This window comes from Podarcis raffonei, chromosome 4 (genome assembly GCF_027172205.1).
Source record: "Podarcis raffonei isolate rPodRaf1 chromosome 4, rPodRaf1.pri, whole genome shotgun sequence".
NCBI lineage: Eukaryota > Metazoa > Chordata > Lepidosauria > Squamata > Lacertidae > Podarcis > Podarcis raffonei.
The window spans coordinates 38,093,459-38,108,185 of NC_070605.1; positions in this window are offsets into that span (position 1 = coordinate 38,093,459).

The window sequence follows — 14,727 nt, forward strand, 5'->3', positions numbered from 1 at the left end:
AGACATCTGAAGGCAGCCCTGTTCAGGGAAGTTTTTAATGTGTGACATTTTAGTGTATTTTTGGTCTCTGTGGAAGCCGCCCAGAGTGGCTGGGGAAACCCAGCCAGATGGGCGGGGTACAAATAATAAAATTATTATTATTATTATTATTATTATTATTATTATTATTATTATTATGTGACTATAAATTTTATATACTATAACAGAACCACATATTAACTATCACATATTTTCTTGAACTTCTGATCTTCATGGGGAAAGAGGATTGTGGGGTTCTTGCTAATACTGAGTGGACTATACTATTATTTACGGAGTTCTGGCTATGGTGATTCTGGAAAATAGAAGCAGAAATGGTATTTGTCGTTTATTCCACAGTGCCAAAATCTTGAGTCGTAGACTAGTCTATTATCCAGTTTCACCACTCAGTCCCTTTTGTAATGCTTCTGCATGGCTTGCTATCTCCCAAATTTCTGGGCTCTCACCTTTCCAATGTAAGCTTCTGAATTCTTATGGTAATAAAGTTGAAATGGTAAATTCTCCCTATGCAATATTCTCCCCCCCCCCCACTTGCAGTAAAGGAAATTGGCCGTTTCGCATTCAATTGGATATTTACTGATATCTGTGCCAAATATGATTATAAGGATGAGGAGGAAGGCAAAATGTAATCTCCCCTAGCCACTTTTTGGTTCATATCATGCCCTTCCAAGATGGATCTTTCTGACCTAGTGAGAAATGACTGCAGTTGATCTAAAGTGTGTTTTATCCTCTAATAATCGGCAGTGCCAACTTCTATTTTGTATAGGCTTGAAAAGAAACTGCTTGGTATATTAAGATGTTTTCCACATCTTTCATCCCTTTTCACCCCCACCCAGCTATTCACTTCAAATACAGCCAAAGTCCCAATCTTTATTCATGTGCCTTGACTCCGACATTGCATTTTCAATTGGATATTTATGGAGCAGGAACTTCTGCTATTCAGCAAAACATTTCAATTTCTGCTCAGGTGGCTGGGAGTTTAAAAATAGTGCTGGTTTTTCAAAGCCTTTGAGCTAGGTCAATTTAGCCTCCCAGTCGCTGTTCCTAGTCATCGTAGTAGTGGCAGAGAATGTTTCATTCACAGGAGTGTTTGTGATTTAGATAACACAACCTTTTCCTCTCTTTTTGTCTAGAGTGCTGGCAGGCTTTCAGACTTTGGAACGATGTCAACTCCTTCTAGCAAAAACTAACCCTTTTGATGTTCTACTTCTGAACTTCCCAGAAGCAACTGGTTAGTTACTGTGTGAAATAGCATAATAGACTAGGCACCCACAGTAAATATTTCAGCCCCCCGTCCCCAAGCATACCTTTCATTTTAAAATAAATGAACTGCTGAAAATTCAACAAATAATCAATGTATTTGAATACAAACATTGTGAAATAAATTATTGTCTGAGTACACGCAGAGTGCTCCAGCCTCACATCTGACAAACCACATGTTCCAAATAGCCCTTCTCTTTGTCCCACTGACAGGTGCAATATCATGGGGCTATCAATAGAGAATGCACAGAGCAAAACTCATGTACATAAATCCATTATCCTTTACCTATTCTGAAATTCTGTGCCACAGGATTTTTGTACAGTTGTTAGCTCAGATGAAATTGGATAGATTAAGTCAATATAGATGCTTGCAATTCAAATGCCAATTTGCACAGTCAATTTGACAGAGTGTCGGCTGGGAGGTGGCCCTCATTGATAATTACATTGTAGAGCAGAATCTAGCCTATACCTGAAGTGGTATAATAGAAATTTTGTGAGCGCTGGAAATCTAATTATCCATTAAGAAGTCGAATGGTTTTGGGGCTGTTGTCTCATTTATATTTTTTATGGTTTTATGTTTTCTGTGACAAACCCAATTGCTATTTATGTTCCAATTGCCTTCCCCATTGCCATCCTTTGGGTCTGGAGAGAAAAGAAGACAGAGGGGTAGGAGGAAGAGGCCATTCCTTCAGTTTTTGTATTTATTTAAATGCATGACACCAAAGGAAAGAGGAATTTGGGGGAGGGCAAGTTTAGGCACCAGTTCTTAAAGCTGCAGTTAGTCACATGCTGGGATGGAAACAGTTCAGGAATTCTGGAAGAATAACTGCCACTAGGTGGCTGAAGAGGGAAGGAGACAACTGGCCTCTCAGCAGAAGTGATGAAATAGTTCTGCTTTGTCTCTCTCCTTCTGCTCTGCAGCCTGAGAAAAATCATATTACTGGAGGCCAAAAATGTTCAAGTTTCTAATTCTTTAGCACTTGTGTGAATTTCTCCAAATAAACATAATTTTGTATGCAGTTTTGACTAAAGTACAGTTTTTTGAAAGCAGTTTTCTCCTAATAAAATGCACTTTGTATGCTATTTTCATTAATATATTCATTTTACGCACATTTTCCCCCAGTATGTACATTTTTAAAATAATAATAATAAATGGTTGGTTGGAGAACTGCATTGCGAAGTTCATATAAATGCAAATTTTGAAGAATGGCTATATTTTGATTCTCATATTGCTTTGGAAATGGTAAATTTGGCCTTAAATATGAACTGAATCAAATTTCTTCCCCATTCCTACAGAGGACAATGCAACTGAGCATGTTACAAAAAAACAACACAATGATTCAGTATTATTTTTTAAAAGATGAATGCAACGAAATGCTTCAAGCCCCTCTATAAAATCCCCATATCAGTCCCATTATTTTCTAAACATTTTGAGTTTTTTCTAAACATTTTGAGTGTCTTTAATGCTCCCCTATCTAAATACCATTCCCATTTGTTTATTTGTTTTAATATCTGGATATGCAAGCATCTTGGATGTAGCAGTGCAAATAGAATGAAATCATGGACTGGGGGTGCTCATCCTACCTTCTGCGTCAGGTCCTTTAAAAAAGCAGCGTTTTCAGATTATGTAGAAAGCACAAAAAATAAATAGTTTGATTATTTACACAGCCCAGATGAAGTCACAGAAGTGTTTCCCTAGTGGGAACTGCTACCAATCAAGGATTTAAGGAAGGGTACCTTTCCCTTTAATAATCCATTTTATAAATAAATAGTAAATAAGTCAGTGGGGATAGTAGCTCACATTTAAATTCATAACTATGGTGAGAGGAGGAGGCAAGCTACCAATTGGGGGTGGGTAAAATTGTCACTTTCTGTTTCTGACAGTTTCTCAGTTTTCCAATTTTAAATTCAGTTCTCCACATTTCCACCTTTTTTATTTAGTACTAATTATTCAGGATCATCCTAATGGGCATTTCTCCTAATGTACATGTTTGCATACAATGTTGCCAAAGATGCTCATTTTTGCAAAGCAATTTTTCCGAAAATAGGGCATTTTGTATTAATTGATGCATTTTAATGAACCCAAGATAAGAATTTTTGTACGTGGTGCTTTGTTGGAGAGCTGCACCGCCGATTTCAGAGAGCTTCATATTTCCAAGGATGGCTGTATTTCGGTTCCCATATTGTTTTGGAAACTGCAAATTAACTAGGTTTGCCTTTTAAAGTAAACTGAATTGGATTTCTCTCTGCCACCAACACAGAGAAATAACAAAACTTGCTGCCAACATAACACACTATTTTGGGTTGTTGTTGCTTTCCAAACAAAACAAAAAGGTCATTTGATATTTTAGCTTTTTCATGGAAGTGATGAAGTTTGGTATTAGCTAACAAAAGTTTAGTCTTCCTTTTTTAACAAAAAGGCACAAAAATTGGCAATGATGCTCCTTAGGCAGTCAGATAAAGGGATGCATAGAATGACTCCTCCAAACTGAGATTTTGCTGCTTGGCATGAAGATAAGTTACTCTGGCTCCTACTGAGCCATAAATGTCAGGTGCTTATGAAAACAGAGCAGCCTTCAAGCAGCTGCAGGGAGGGAGGAAATTAAATATTTACTGATCCTCTTCTCATCCTATGGGTATGGTCCCTAAATGCTTTACAGACTAGATCGAAGTGCCCATCTGCCACCGAGATACATCCTTCGTCAACTATATGAGCCTACTGAAGCTCTGGGTATTTTAAAAGCATTATGCTGTATATTAATTTATGCAGCAGCATTCATATTCATGGCACCTTGCAGACTTCCAGGTCTCCAGTTGTTATCTCCCCCTCTGTTTGCCAGCAGCTACCTCAAAACTGAAAAACAGCCTTGGTTGAAATATGACCATAGCCTTTTTTCCAACATTACGTGTGTGAAAACACCCTGGGCAGTTGGTGCAAGAATAGGCACAGGGATGAGTAGGCTAACTCTTTTTCCATTCCACAAATATTCGAACACATAAGGAGAATTATCATAAAGCTCTGAAATTTCTGTGCTCCTGACATTTAGAACCCCTGAGAGCCATTTCACAAGGTCATCAGTCCTGAATTTCAGGATAATTGGAATGGTATTCCCTGTGCCTCCCCCATGTGTTTTGTTTCACACCTGAAGAGGGCTTGTATGTCAATGGAAACATGATGATTCCTAATTTCAACTCTCTTCTGCTTTTGAAAGGAATCTTTTCAAGAAGACTTAGGTTGCATTCAGACACGGGGAATATTGTTCCAGTTACAGATAGGTAGCCGTGTTGGTCTGCCATAGTCAAAACAAAAAAATTTTTTCCTTCCAGTAGCACCTTAAAGACCAACTAAGTTAGTTCTTGGTATGAGCTTTCGTGTGCATGCACACTTCTTCAGATACCAGGTATCCACGAAAGCTCATACCAAGAACTAACTTAGTTGGTCTTTAAGGTGCTACTGGGGGGAATATTGTGTCAGTTTTCCTGATCATAATGTCCTAATGCTTCTTTACTAAATGATAATCATAAATAATAATAATAATTTCATGCTGCAGTACCTGTTCTGTTATGGAACTGTGGACCTAAAACACGCAACAACACGCCACAGAAAAAATAAGTAGATTATTGTGTCTAGCACAGCATGTACTGCTGATTATGTCAATTAACCAATTTCAAGTCAATAAAAACTGAGGCATATTTACCTTAATAAGGTTTACATAGTTGTGATGACTAATTTCCAAAAGAACGGCAGTATTCAGAGTGTGAGAGCTTATCTAAGGGCAATTAAATTATAGCCACACTCTGATTAAGTTTTCAAGATCACAGTGAGCAGCAAACTAGATGTGTCTAGTTGATTATTTAATTAATCAAAGAAAGTGAGCAAGTGCGGTAATCATTAAGCAATATTTGAACAGTCTAAAGCACAAAGAAGGCTGTGTACATCACTTCTGTGGGACATGTGTGTATTTGAAATATTGACTTCATATTGTTGCTGTCCTGTTAATACCAGTTTAGTTTGGGCCAGTTTAATGTGTGAAATTTAATGCATGGAGATTTGCTTACCAGTGGGACAAAAACCGCAGCGCAAAATCTGATTGTTATTTTAAGGGAAACAGTAAAGATGCACTAGGTATGTAAGAGATATAGCCAAAAGCATCACCCAGCTAATCTCATTCTTCACCTGACAATCACTTTTGACATTGCCTTCTGAAGAGCAACTCTGAATCTTGAATTGATTCTAAAGAGCCCGAGGCAAAGAAAAAACTTTCACCTTAGATCTATACATCTTGCTCTTAACTATGAACAGAGCTTTAACACATATTTTTAGTCAACAAAAATACTCATTTAAATTAAAAATCGGAAAAAATCGTGTGCTTGTGTCATTTTATTTTTCATTCATACCTGGAGACTCAATCTGATGTATAAAATAACCATAACCAATGACAACAACAACAATAATAAGCTATAACAGTAAAGAGCGATCAGATCTACTGATCTACCTTGCAGTTCCATTTTTAATAATTAAGAATGATCTTCAACTAAGTTTTAATCAGAGCAAACCTATTGAAATTATTGATTTCATGGCAAAACTGGGCCCATTAATTGCAATGGGACCACTCTATAATCAAAAGCATTACATTCAGGATTACACACAGTGGTTGTAATGATGTTTTTGGTGTCATTCCTGTTTTACTGATGCTGAATGGGCCGGGTAGTCACATTTTACCATTTTGAAGATGGTACCCCTATTGTAAACTGTTGACACTAAAAAGAGATTTTTATGTGTATATGTGTGTGTATATTTCAGCTTTCATGATAGGATTGGAGATTTGACTGTATTATTGAAAAGATAACAAAGGCAACTAGATAGTTTGTTTGCAATGATTTAAATCGATTTTATGTGGGTGTTTTATTTGGTGTTGGTTGAGGTTGTACGTATGTTGCTACTTGCCCTGAGCCCCTTTTATGATGATGGAGGCTGGGCTATAAATTTTAGAAGCAAACAAACAAATATTGAAGCAGCAGCAAAACAGCATGTGTCTAAGTTTCTGCCATGGTCATCATAAAATAAAAATGCCTTTGATAAATGCCTTGTCCCATGTCAGAATAATGGTTTTTATAGGTTTGCTTACAGTGGGGGGAGGTACAAAAAGTAATGTTCCTAAGCATGCTTTGGTGATTCCCCCTGTGATACCTGATTATTGCAAGGCAATTACTCACTGCGTAACTTTATCCCATGGATGGTGTATGTTTACTGTGTGATTCTTCACACAGTGACCAGGCACTGTTGGCACTACTAGAAATATAACTGCTGGTAATTTTAGCTATTGTGCCATCCTTTTCCAGGTGAAAGAAAACAGCATGAAATAAAGGTAACAGGGCTGCTTTTTGTTCCATGAAAAAGCAATCCATCATGGACATGGGATGAGGGCAATATTTTAGCCTCCTGGGATCAGCCAAGACAGACTAGTATATGTGCAAGTGAACTAAGTGACAGGTTTAAGAGTGCTTTAGGGGATCGGCTGCAAATTGTGAATGCTGGTTGTGCAACATCTAGTGAGATGAAACACCTTCAATTTCACACTTTTCACAAAACTATTGGAGGGAAATATAAAAAAGCATGCAGCAAACATCATCATCATCATCATCATCATCATAGATATTCTTGTCTTATATCACTTGCTGTCTACCAAGACAAGCAAAGTTCCTCTGCCAGTCATGGGGATTCAAGATCATATGTTCACTAAGGTGATTGGCAAGTGGAGCTTTCCGATGCTTCATACCTATGCGGAAATAAACCGCTTCTCATTAAAGAAAAATTCCCAGGCTACTGATCTGCCTGTATGCCAAGAATACAGCAAGAGACATTAGAGAACCTTTCACTACTCTGACCTTACAGACAGAAAGTATAAACACAGAGAATTCTCTCCAAGGTTACCAGCTTGAGATACATGACGAGATATGTCTCTCTTCACAACCCCCTTCTTCTTCTTTTATTCTTTTCTAACTTACTTTTTATGTTGTTCTCTCTATTATGCTTTTGCCCAACCCCTCCACATCCCTGACTGCTACCTGGTAAGCTTATGTTCTTCTTTACATTCCCTTTGCCCTCAGTGAGACAATGTGAAAGAATACCAGCAGAGCTTGGGCTGAACTGCATGGCAGTTTCCCCGCTCACCTCTACATAGTGCTGCCTTTTTCACTATTTACTAAAATGGCTCATTTCCAGAAATCTTTATAGAACAAGTGAAAACCTTTCCAGTTTTCTGAATGCTGGAGACCCATGCATCCTTACTTGTAAGGAAGACCCACTGACCTTATTGGGGTTTACCACTGAGTAATTGTTTGCAATAGCTACACAATTTTTTAAAAAGACCATTCAATGGCCACAACTCAGTTATGCTATAGGGTCACTTAGTCTGTATTTTTAAGCATATAAAGTATATTTGCCCCTTGTGAACAAATTATCCTTCAGATAACTAACTACCGGCCAGTTGCTAATCTGCCTTTCCTGAGCAAGGTTCTGGAGCAATAGGTTGTAGACCAAATCCAGGCGTTTTTGGAAGAAACCGATTTTCTGGATCGATTTCAATCAGGGTTTAGGCCCAGTTTTGGCACAGTAACTGCTTTGGTCACCCTGCATGATGACCTCTGTAGGGAGAGAGACAAGGGAAACATGTCCCTGTTAATCCTTCTCAACCTCTCAGCGGCTTTCGATACCATCAACCATGGTATCCTACTGGAGCGACTGTCCAAACTAGGGGTGGGTGGCACCACATTCTGGTGGTTCCAGTCCTACTTGGATGGTCGTTCCCAGAGGGTGTTACTTGCTGAATGCTTTTCAGCCCCGCGGAACCTTCAATGTGGGGTTCCGCAGGGCTCAATCCTATCCTCTACGTTGTTTAACATCTACATGAAACCGGTGGGTGGGGTTATCCAGAGGTTTGGAGTATGTTGACAGCTCCATTCTCTCCACTGGAGAGTCCAGATAAGACTGAGGCATTGTTAGTGGGTGGTTCCCTAAACTGGAAGGCTGGAAGGTCGCCTGCTCTTGATGGGGTTACATTTCCTCTGAAGAAGCAGAGTCATAGCTTGGGGGTACTCCTGGATCCTTTGCTGTCGCTCAAGGCTCAGGTGGCCTCAGTGGCTCAGACTGCCTTCCATCAGCTTCAGCTGGTGGCCCAGCTACGCCCCTATCTGGACGGGGATAGCCTAGCTACTGTTGTCTATGCTCTGATAACCTCAAAGTTAGATTACTGCAATGCATTATATGTAGGGCTGCCTCTAAAGACATAAACTTCAGCTAGTGCAGAATTCAGTGGCCATGTTGCTCACCAGAGCATATTACACCAATCCTGGTCCAACTACACTGGCTACCAATTAGTTTCCAGGCCCAATTCAAAGTGCTGGTTTTGACCTATAAAGCCTTAAATGGCTCAAAACCCCAATACCTCAATGTCCGCCTCTTTCCATGTGAACCTACCCAGACCCTGAGATCACCTTCTGAGGTCCTTCTTTGTGTGCCTTCTCCTCAAGATGTCTGGAGGGTGGCAACACAAGAACGGGCCTTCTCTGCAGTGGCATCCCGTCTGTGGAATGTTCTCCCCAGGGAAATTTGCTTGGCGCCTTCATTATATACCTTCCGGCGCCAGGAAAAAACGTTCTTTTCAACCATGCCTTTGTTTGATTTGATTGACATCCTTTGCCCTTCTAAAATGTGAGGTTTGGGGTTATTGGGTTGTTGTTTCTATTTTGATTCTGCATTTGTGGTTTTATATTTGTATTTTATTCTGTGAACTGCCCTGAGACCTCCGAGTATAGGGTGGTATATAAATTCAATCAATCAATTTCTCACTTTGCCACATCTTGGCTCAAAAACATAGCAAAATGCATTCTAAATGTGTATTTTGGTATAAAATATGTTTTGAACTGTGTATAGTGAAATGAAATATTATTGCAATGTGCATTTGAATACAGATTTGTATACGGGTTATGTTTAAATCTAACTAACATGGAAATGGGATGGAACAGGATTATGAATGGACACATGCAAAAATGATACAGAGCAGAAATAGACTGGTTGGTCTGTCCTGAGTGGGAAGCAGTCTTCACACACTCAAATGCAAGTACAATAGTCTTCCTGTCACAGATGCTTGCCTTCAACAGATGGGGAGTGGCAGAGACAGGCAAGGTGCTATGACAGAGAGGATGGAACTAGCACACTGGTTTCTACTTTCCTGTATACCATTCTAAATGCATCACAGAAAATGTGGTCCTCATAGGGCTAATGCTCCATTCTCTTCTAGCGCTCTGTGGTTCTATTCACACCATACACATAAAGCACCATGATATCACTTTAAACGGTCATGGCTTCTCCCAAAGAATCCTGGTAGCTGTAGTTTGATAAGGGAGCATCATTAGGATATCCCTAGGAAATCCCCACAGAGTGCTTTAACAACCAGTCCATCTTCCCAGGGCACTATGTGACTTATAAAACTATGAAGAGAACAGTGGTCTCCTAACAACTTTCAGCACCCTTAACAAACTCCCAGGATTCTTTTGGGGAAGCTATGTAGTATAATGATTAAATGTATGGTGTGAATGTGGCCGGAATGTGGGATGGCCTGTCCTGTTTTGTGGGGTCAGAAGGGAAGCACAGCAATATCCCATCAAGACAATGAGCCAACAGTCTGAATCAGAAAGTCACAGGGGGAGGGGGAAGGATCCAAATCAGTACAATTGCACCAAACCATTGGGCCATTTGCTTTCTAAGTTCCCACAGTAACATGTGGTACTTCTATGTCATACTTCCAGTTGCTCCCAAGCACATAGTTCCAGTTGATCCAAAGCACACTTAAAGGAACACACTTGAGCTCCTTTGGGAGGAAGAGCAGAATATAAATGTAATAAATAAACATAAATATGTTTCCCTTAAAATCAACGAGACATTTTTAAGTAGGTGGACAGACAAGCACACTGCTGAATGGGGGCAAAATATCAGAAATTGCATGTCTTTCCTATCATCTACTAATATATATGTCTCTCTGAATACCTAGACAGATGGAAATTTCACTGATATTGGATAATCCAGCAAAGAGAAGCAGGCACTAAGCTACTGTAGCTAGCTCAACACCATCTGCCGCAGAGTCTCTTGGAGAATGAAAGGAGGAATTGATGCTACTAGAGAGACAGAGAAACTCCCAGCATTGTGCAGAAGAGGAATAAACACAACTCCTTGGCTTAAATGAAGTTGTGCTAATTTGACAACATTGCAGGCCATGCCTGGGACCCAGCATTTCGACACCCAATGTGTAGAGAAATGTCCAATGCATAGCTGAAGATGTGTGCTTTTGTTTTTTTCTATCCTTGTTTTCATTAAAACTTTAATAATAAGAGTAATAAATAAAACTCACTTCGTTTTCTGTTCTATCCTAAAAGTAGAACCCACACATAGAAAGAGTTCCAAGAGCTTTGCTGAATGGTGCTCATTGAAATCAGGAGGTTAAACCCTGTTGCACCACACTTGTCACCTCTAAACTAGGAAGGGGAGCACCAAACCTAGGGGCCAAATGTTCTATGCCTCTCTTCCTGGCGCCTAGGACTCTCCCTGGTCCAGTTTAAAGTCTAAACTGACCCAATTTTTGCAGAATCTGTGCCTATTTTCTGGTAATTTCTGGGTAAATCACTGTCTCTGAAGTGGCCCAGTCTTCACCCTAAGGTGATTTTAAACATCTGTTTAAATGTCTACTTTTCTATCACATACCCTCCAACATTCTTCAGATGAAAATAGGGACATTCTGTCTCTCCACACCCCTCCACGCTGTGCCCACTCACCAGCCGGGGGGGGGGGTTGAAGCCTGGGAGCCCTCACTCCCCCACCATTGTGATGTGAGTGCTGACGTGGGAGTAGGAAGGCCTGGCATATGTGGCAAGAAACACCTGCTTTGTGCAGCCGAGGCAGCGCCGCTTGCTCAGAGTTTACCCCCCACAGCCTGGGGAGGTGCAGCACCTAATTGCAAACCCACTACTGACCCTGGGAGTGAGGACAAGTTTTCAGCCACTTCTCTTCCTCACGGTACTCTTCTCTTCTCCTTGCTGGGACTGAGATACGAGAAGCAGAGGAAGTGGTGTGTGGAGAAGGGAGTTGGTGGGTTTGGCAAGGAAGGGCTGAAAATTCACCTGGAGCTGTTCTTTGCTAGTTCAGCAGAGAGTGGAGAGGGAGGTGCTCTTCCTTGTGGCAGCTTCAACCCCCTCAAAGTGTGCTAAGAATGGCATTGTGCTAGGCTCTGTCTGGGTGGGTTTGAAGGAGGCGGCTCCTGTTGTGTGCTTATCTACAGAAAACAAAACCATACCACGCTATTTGAGGAAAATCCCCTGCAAATCTGATGAATTGTTGTAGTAGGCACAATAGTAGTAGAACTTTCTCCCTTGCCTGAAAAAAGCTGCAAGAGGAGAGACTTGTACGGCTTTAGGAAGGAGGTGTGAGGGCTCTGGCAGGATCCTAGACTCCACCAGCCTTCTTCCCAAATTGCTAACCAGGCCTTGGGAAGGAGACCTAACACCTCCTTCCCAATGCTGCTGCCCTGCCCCCAGGAGCTGCTTCCACAGCCCCTATCCTCTGGCCAGGAGAAATTGGGGTGCCCTGAGGTCAAGACAGAAGGCATGATAACTTAAGACATTCTGGGGCCATCCCAGCCAAATCGGGATTCTTGGAGGGTATGTGATCATCACTTCCTCATAAGCATTTTCCATCGTGCATATAAATAAACAACATCTTAGACAAAATACAAATTTAATTGAAAATACATGTACACCTTTTCTTCCCACTTGCCTGTTTGGTCCATTAACCTCATGTTTCCCCTGTGTTATTTTTTATGTAATTGCACTGTCTGAGCTTTGATATGGTCTCTTTCCCCCTTGTTCTTATGTATTTCTTTTTCATTCCTTCTCTTATATAGCTCCCTCGGTGGTCTATATATATAAAAAAATCCTTTTGATATTTGTCTTTGGCATTGACATCTCTGTCAGTGCATTTGTTTGGTTGTTTAATGAAAATATTTTTTAAAAATAAAAGATGGCATGAAGTGGCTTTGTTTTTATTGATGCTCTTTTAATAATTGGCATTTATATGTTCAGTAGTTATATAGCTCTTTACCTATAAGTCATCTACAATGTGCTGTACATAGAGGGAATTCTTAAAATAAAGGATTAAAAAACCATGTCTGACCCTCCAAGCATTGCAGCATTTTTGTCCATTTTGACATCACTTTCCTACATGTTTTTTAAAAGCAAATATAGGGGAGATTGGGGGCCAGAAGCAACTGCCCTTATTCCATTCAGGAATTTCATGATTCCTGGAAAATAAATGGTGCTAAATATGCATATACCTGTGAGAGGTATATTTAATTGGGGTGATGGTTCTCTGACTGTTGATATGATGAACTTTTCAGGAAGGCCAAACAAGCACTTTCCTAGATGTGTCTTAGCAACAGGCCAAAGTTGGGTTGGGGCTAATGCCCCAGATAACCTATTCAGCAGGTGGTCTGTGAATGTCCATCATGGATTTTAGTGACGGTGACTGGTATAAGTGTGTTCCTTCATCCAAGCTTGGGAGGCAATTACAGATGAAGGAAGCACGTTTGAAAAACTCAGCTCATCAGGAGAGCAGTCCTTGTTGTGCTAATATTCTATTTGCCAGAAACTTAGGTTGTGTGTGTGTATTCAAAAATGATGTCTCCCACCTGTGGATTGGTGTCATATCCAGTTCACCTTGTCTGCATATCATGCCCCCCCCCCATCGAAAAGAATTTTCAAGAGTAACAACAAAAGAATGATCATTTTCTGCAGCTCCACCGGGGATTCTCTCCCCAAGTAAGCTCACTTGGCGCTGACTCCGTCATCCGTCTGCCACAAAGTAAAAGGCATATGGTCATTATGGTTTAGCTTCTAGTGTCTGTTTCATTTATTCATTCCTGTGTTTGGGGGAGCGGGTTGGGATGACTTTTAGTTTGTCTGCATTGTTTCAGTGAATATTTTAGGATATGATTTTGTGTCCTACTTCTCTTGTATATAGTTTTGGGACTACTCCTTTGTGAAGTGGGAAATATGTTTAATAAACTAAGCGAAGCTACATCAAAGCCCACACCTAGCGATGAAATATACACCCTGCATATTTATTACTGGTACTTCAAGCACTGTCTGCTATAATATCTAAACTAAAAATGTGCTTCTAGTGTTAAACGTACCAGTCCCTGTTCTCTCAGTATGGAGGTGGATTAACATTTTGTTAAGCAGCCTATTGTAAGAGATCAGCCTTACGGCATCAACATATAATAGCAGCTTTTGTCTTTCTCTGTATGCCTCCATAATTACTTCATGAAGGATATGTACTTGTAGTGCTTTGAGAAATGCTATTCTCTTTTCTTCAACCCCTGCCTCTTGCCCCCTGCCTCAAGAGTTACTTACACAGGAAACTCGTGTAATGGTAGCGTTTCCTTTCTATATATTCTCTCTTTCAGTTCCCACAGTTTGAGCTGTCCCTACTACCTGCATCTCTCTCACACACACATACTCCTACCTTTCTTGGGGTATTACATCTAATTTCCTCTCCTTGGTAAAACAACAACGCATAGGGATGTTGAAAAGCAGTCAGCAAAGCAATTTTCACCTGCTGAAGTAAACTTTGCTTGGTATTTCCTTCTGCCTTTTCTTCCCGTGCCCAATCCGACCTCATTTCCCTGCAGTGCTCAGCACAAGCAGCATCTTGCAGGAGCGGAATGGCTGCTTGTTCTGTGGTGGGAGTTCTTTCAGGACTTGGCAATCTCCCTATTTTAATGATTTGCTTTTGCTGGCGAAAGCGGAGGAGAGGAGAGAGGGGTAATGAGAGGAGAGAGAATGAGAAACTTTTGAAGTACTGTTTTTAACAATGCAGGCTGAAGGAGGAAGGGACAAGTCCTCGTTTTAATGTGAACCTACGTAATTCACAGTTCCTGAGTCTATACGCAGAATGAAACACAACTTTCCTTTGAAACCCATACTTCTCTGAATATTGTTGTGCAGTTCTTCAACCAAAAGATGCATACAGAATGGTGTCATTTACGCTACCTTTTCAGACCAGGTGAAACAGACAGTGTCAGGTATTAAAGATGGTGCCTACAATTCTCAGAGTTTAATCATCAATCACTCTTGCTATGGAACTCCAGGAATTGTAGCTCTTTGGGGGGGGCAGGGGTCTCTTAACAGCTTTGAGCACCTTTAACAAACTACAATTTGGGAATTCTCCTGGATCATAGCTGTTTTCTGTTTTTAAAAATGGGTCACAGTTGTTAGTAATACACCCACTGCACAGACGGCTTGAGTTTTAAGCTTACTCAGGATCAATACAAGACTCAACAACATTCACAGAAAACTTTGGCGATAAACACATATCTTTAC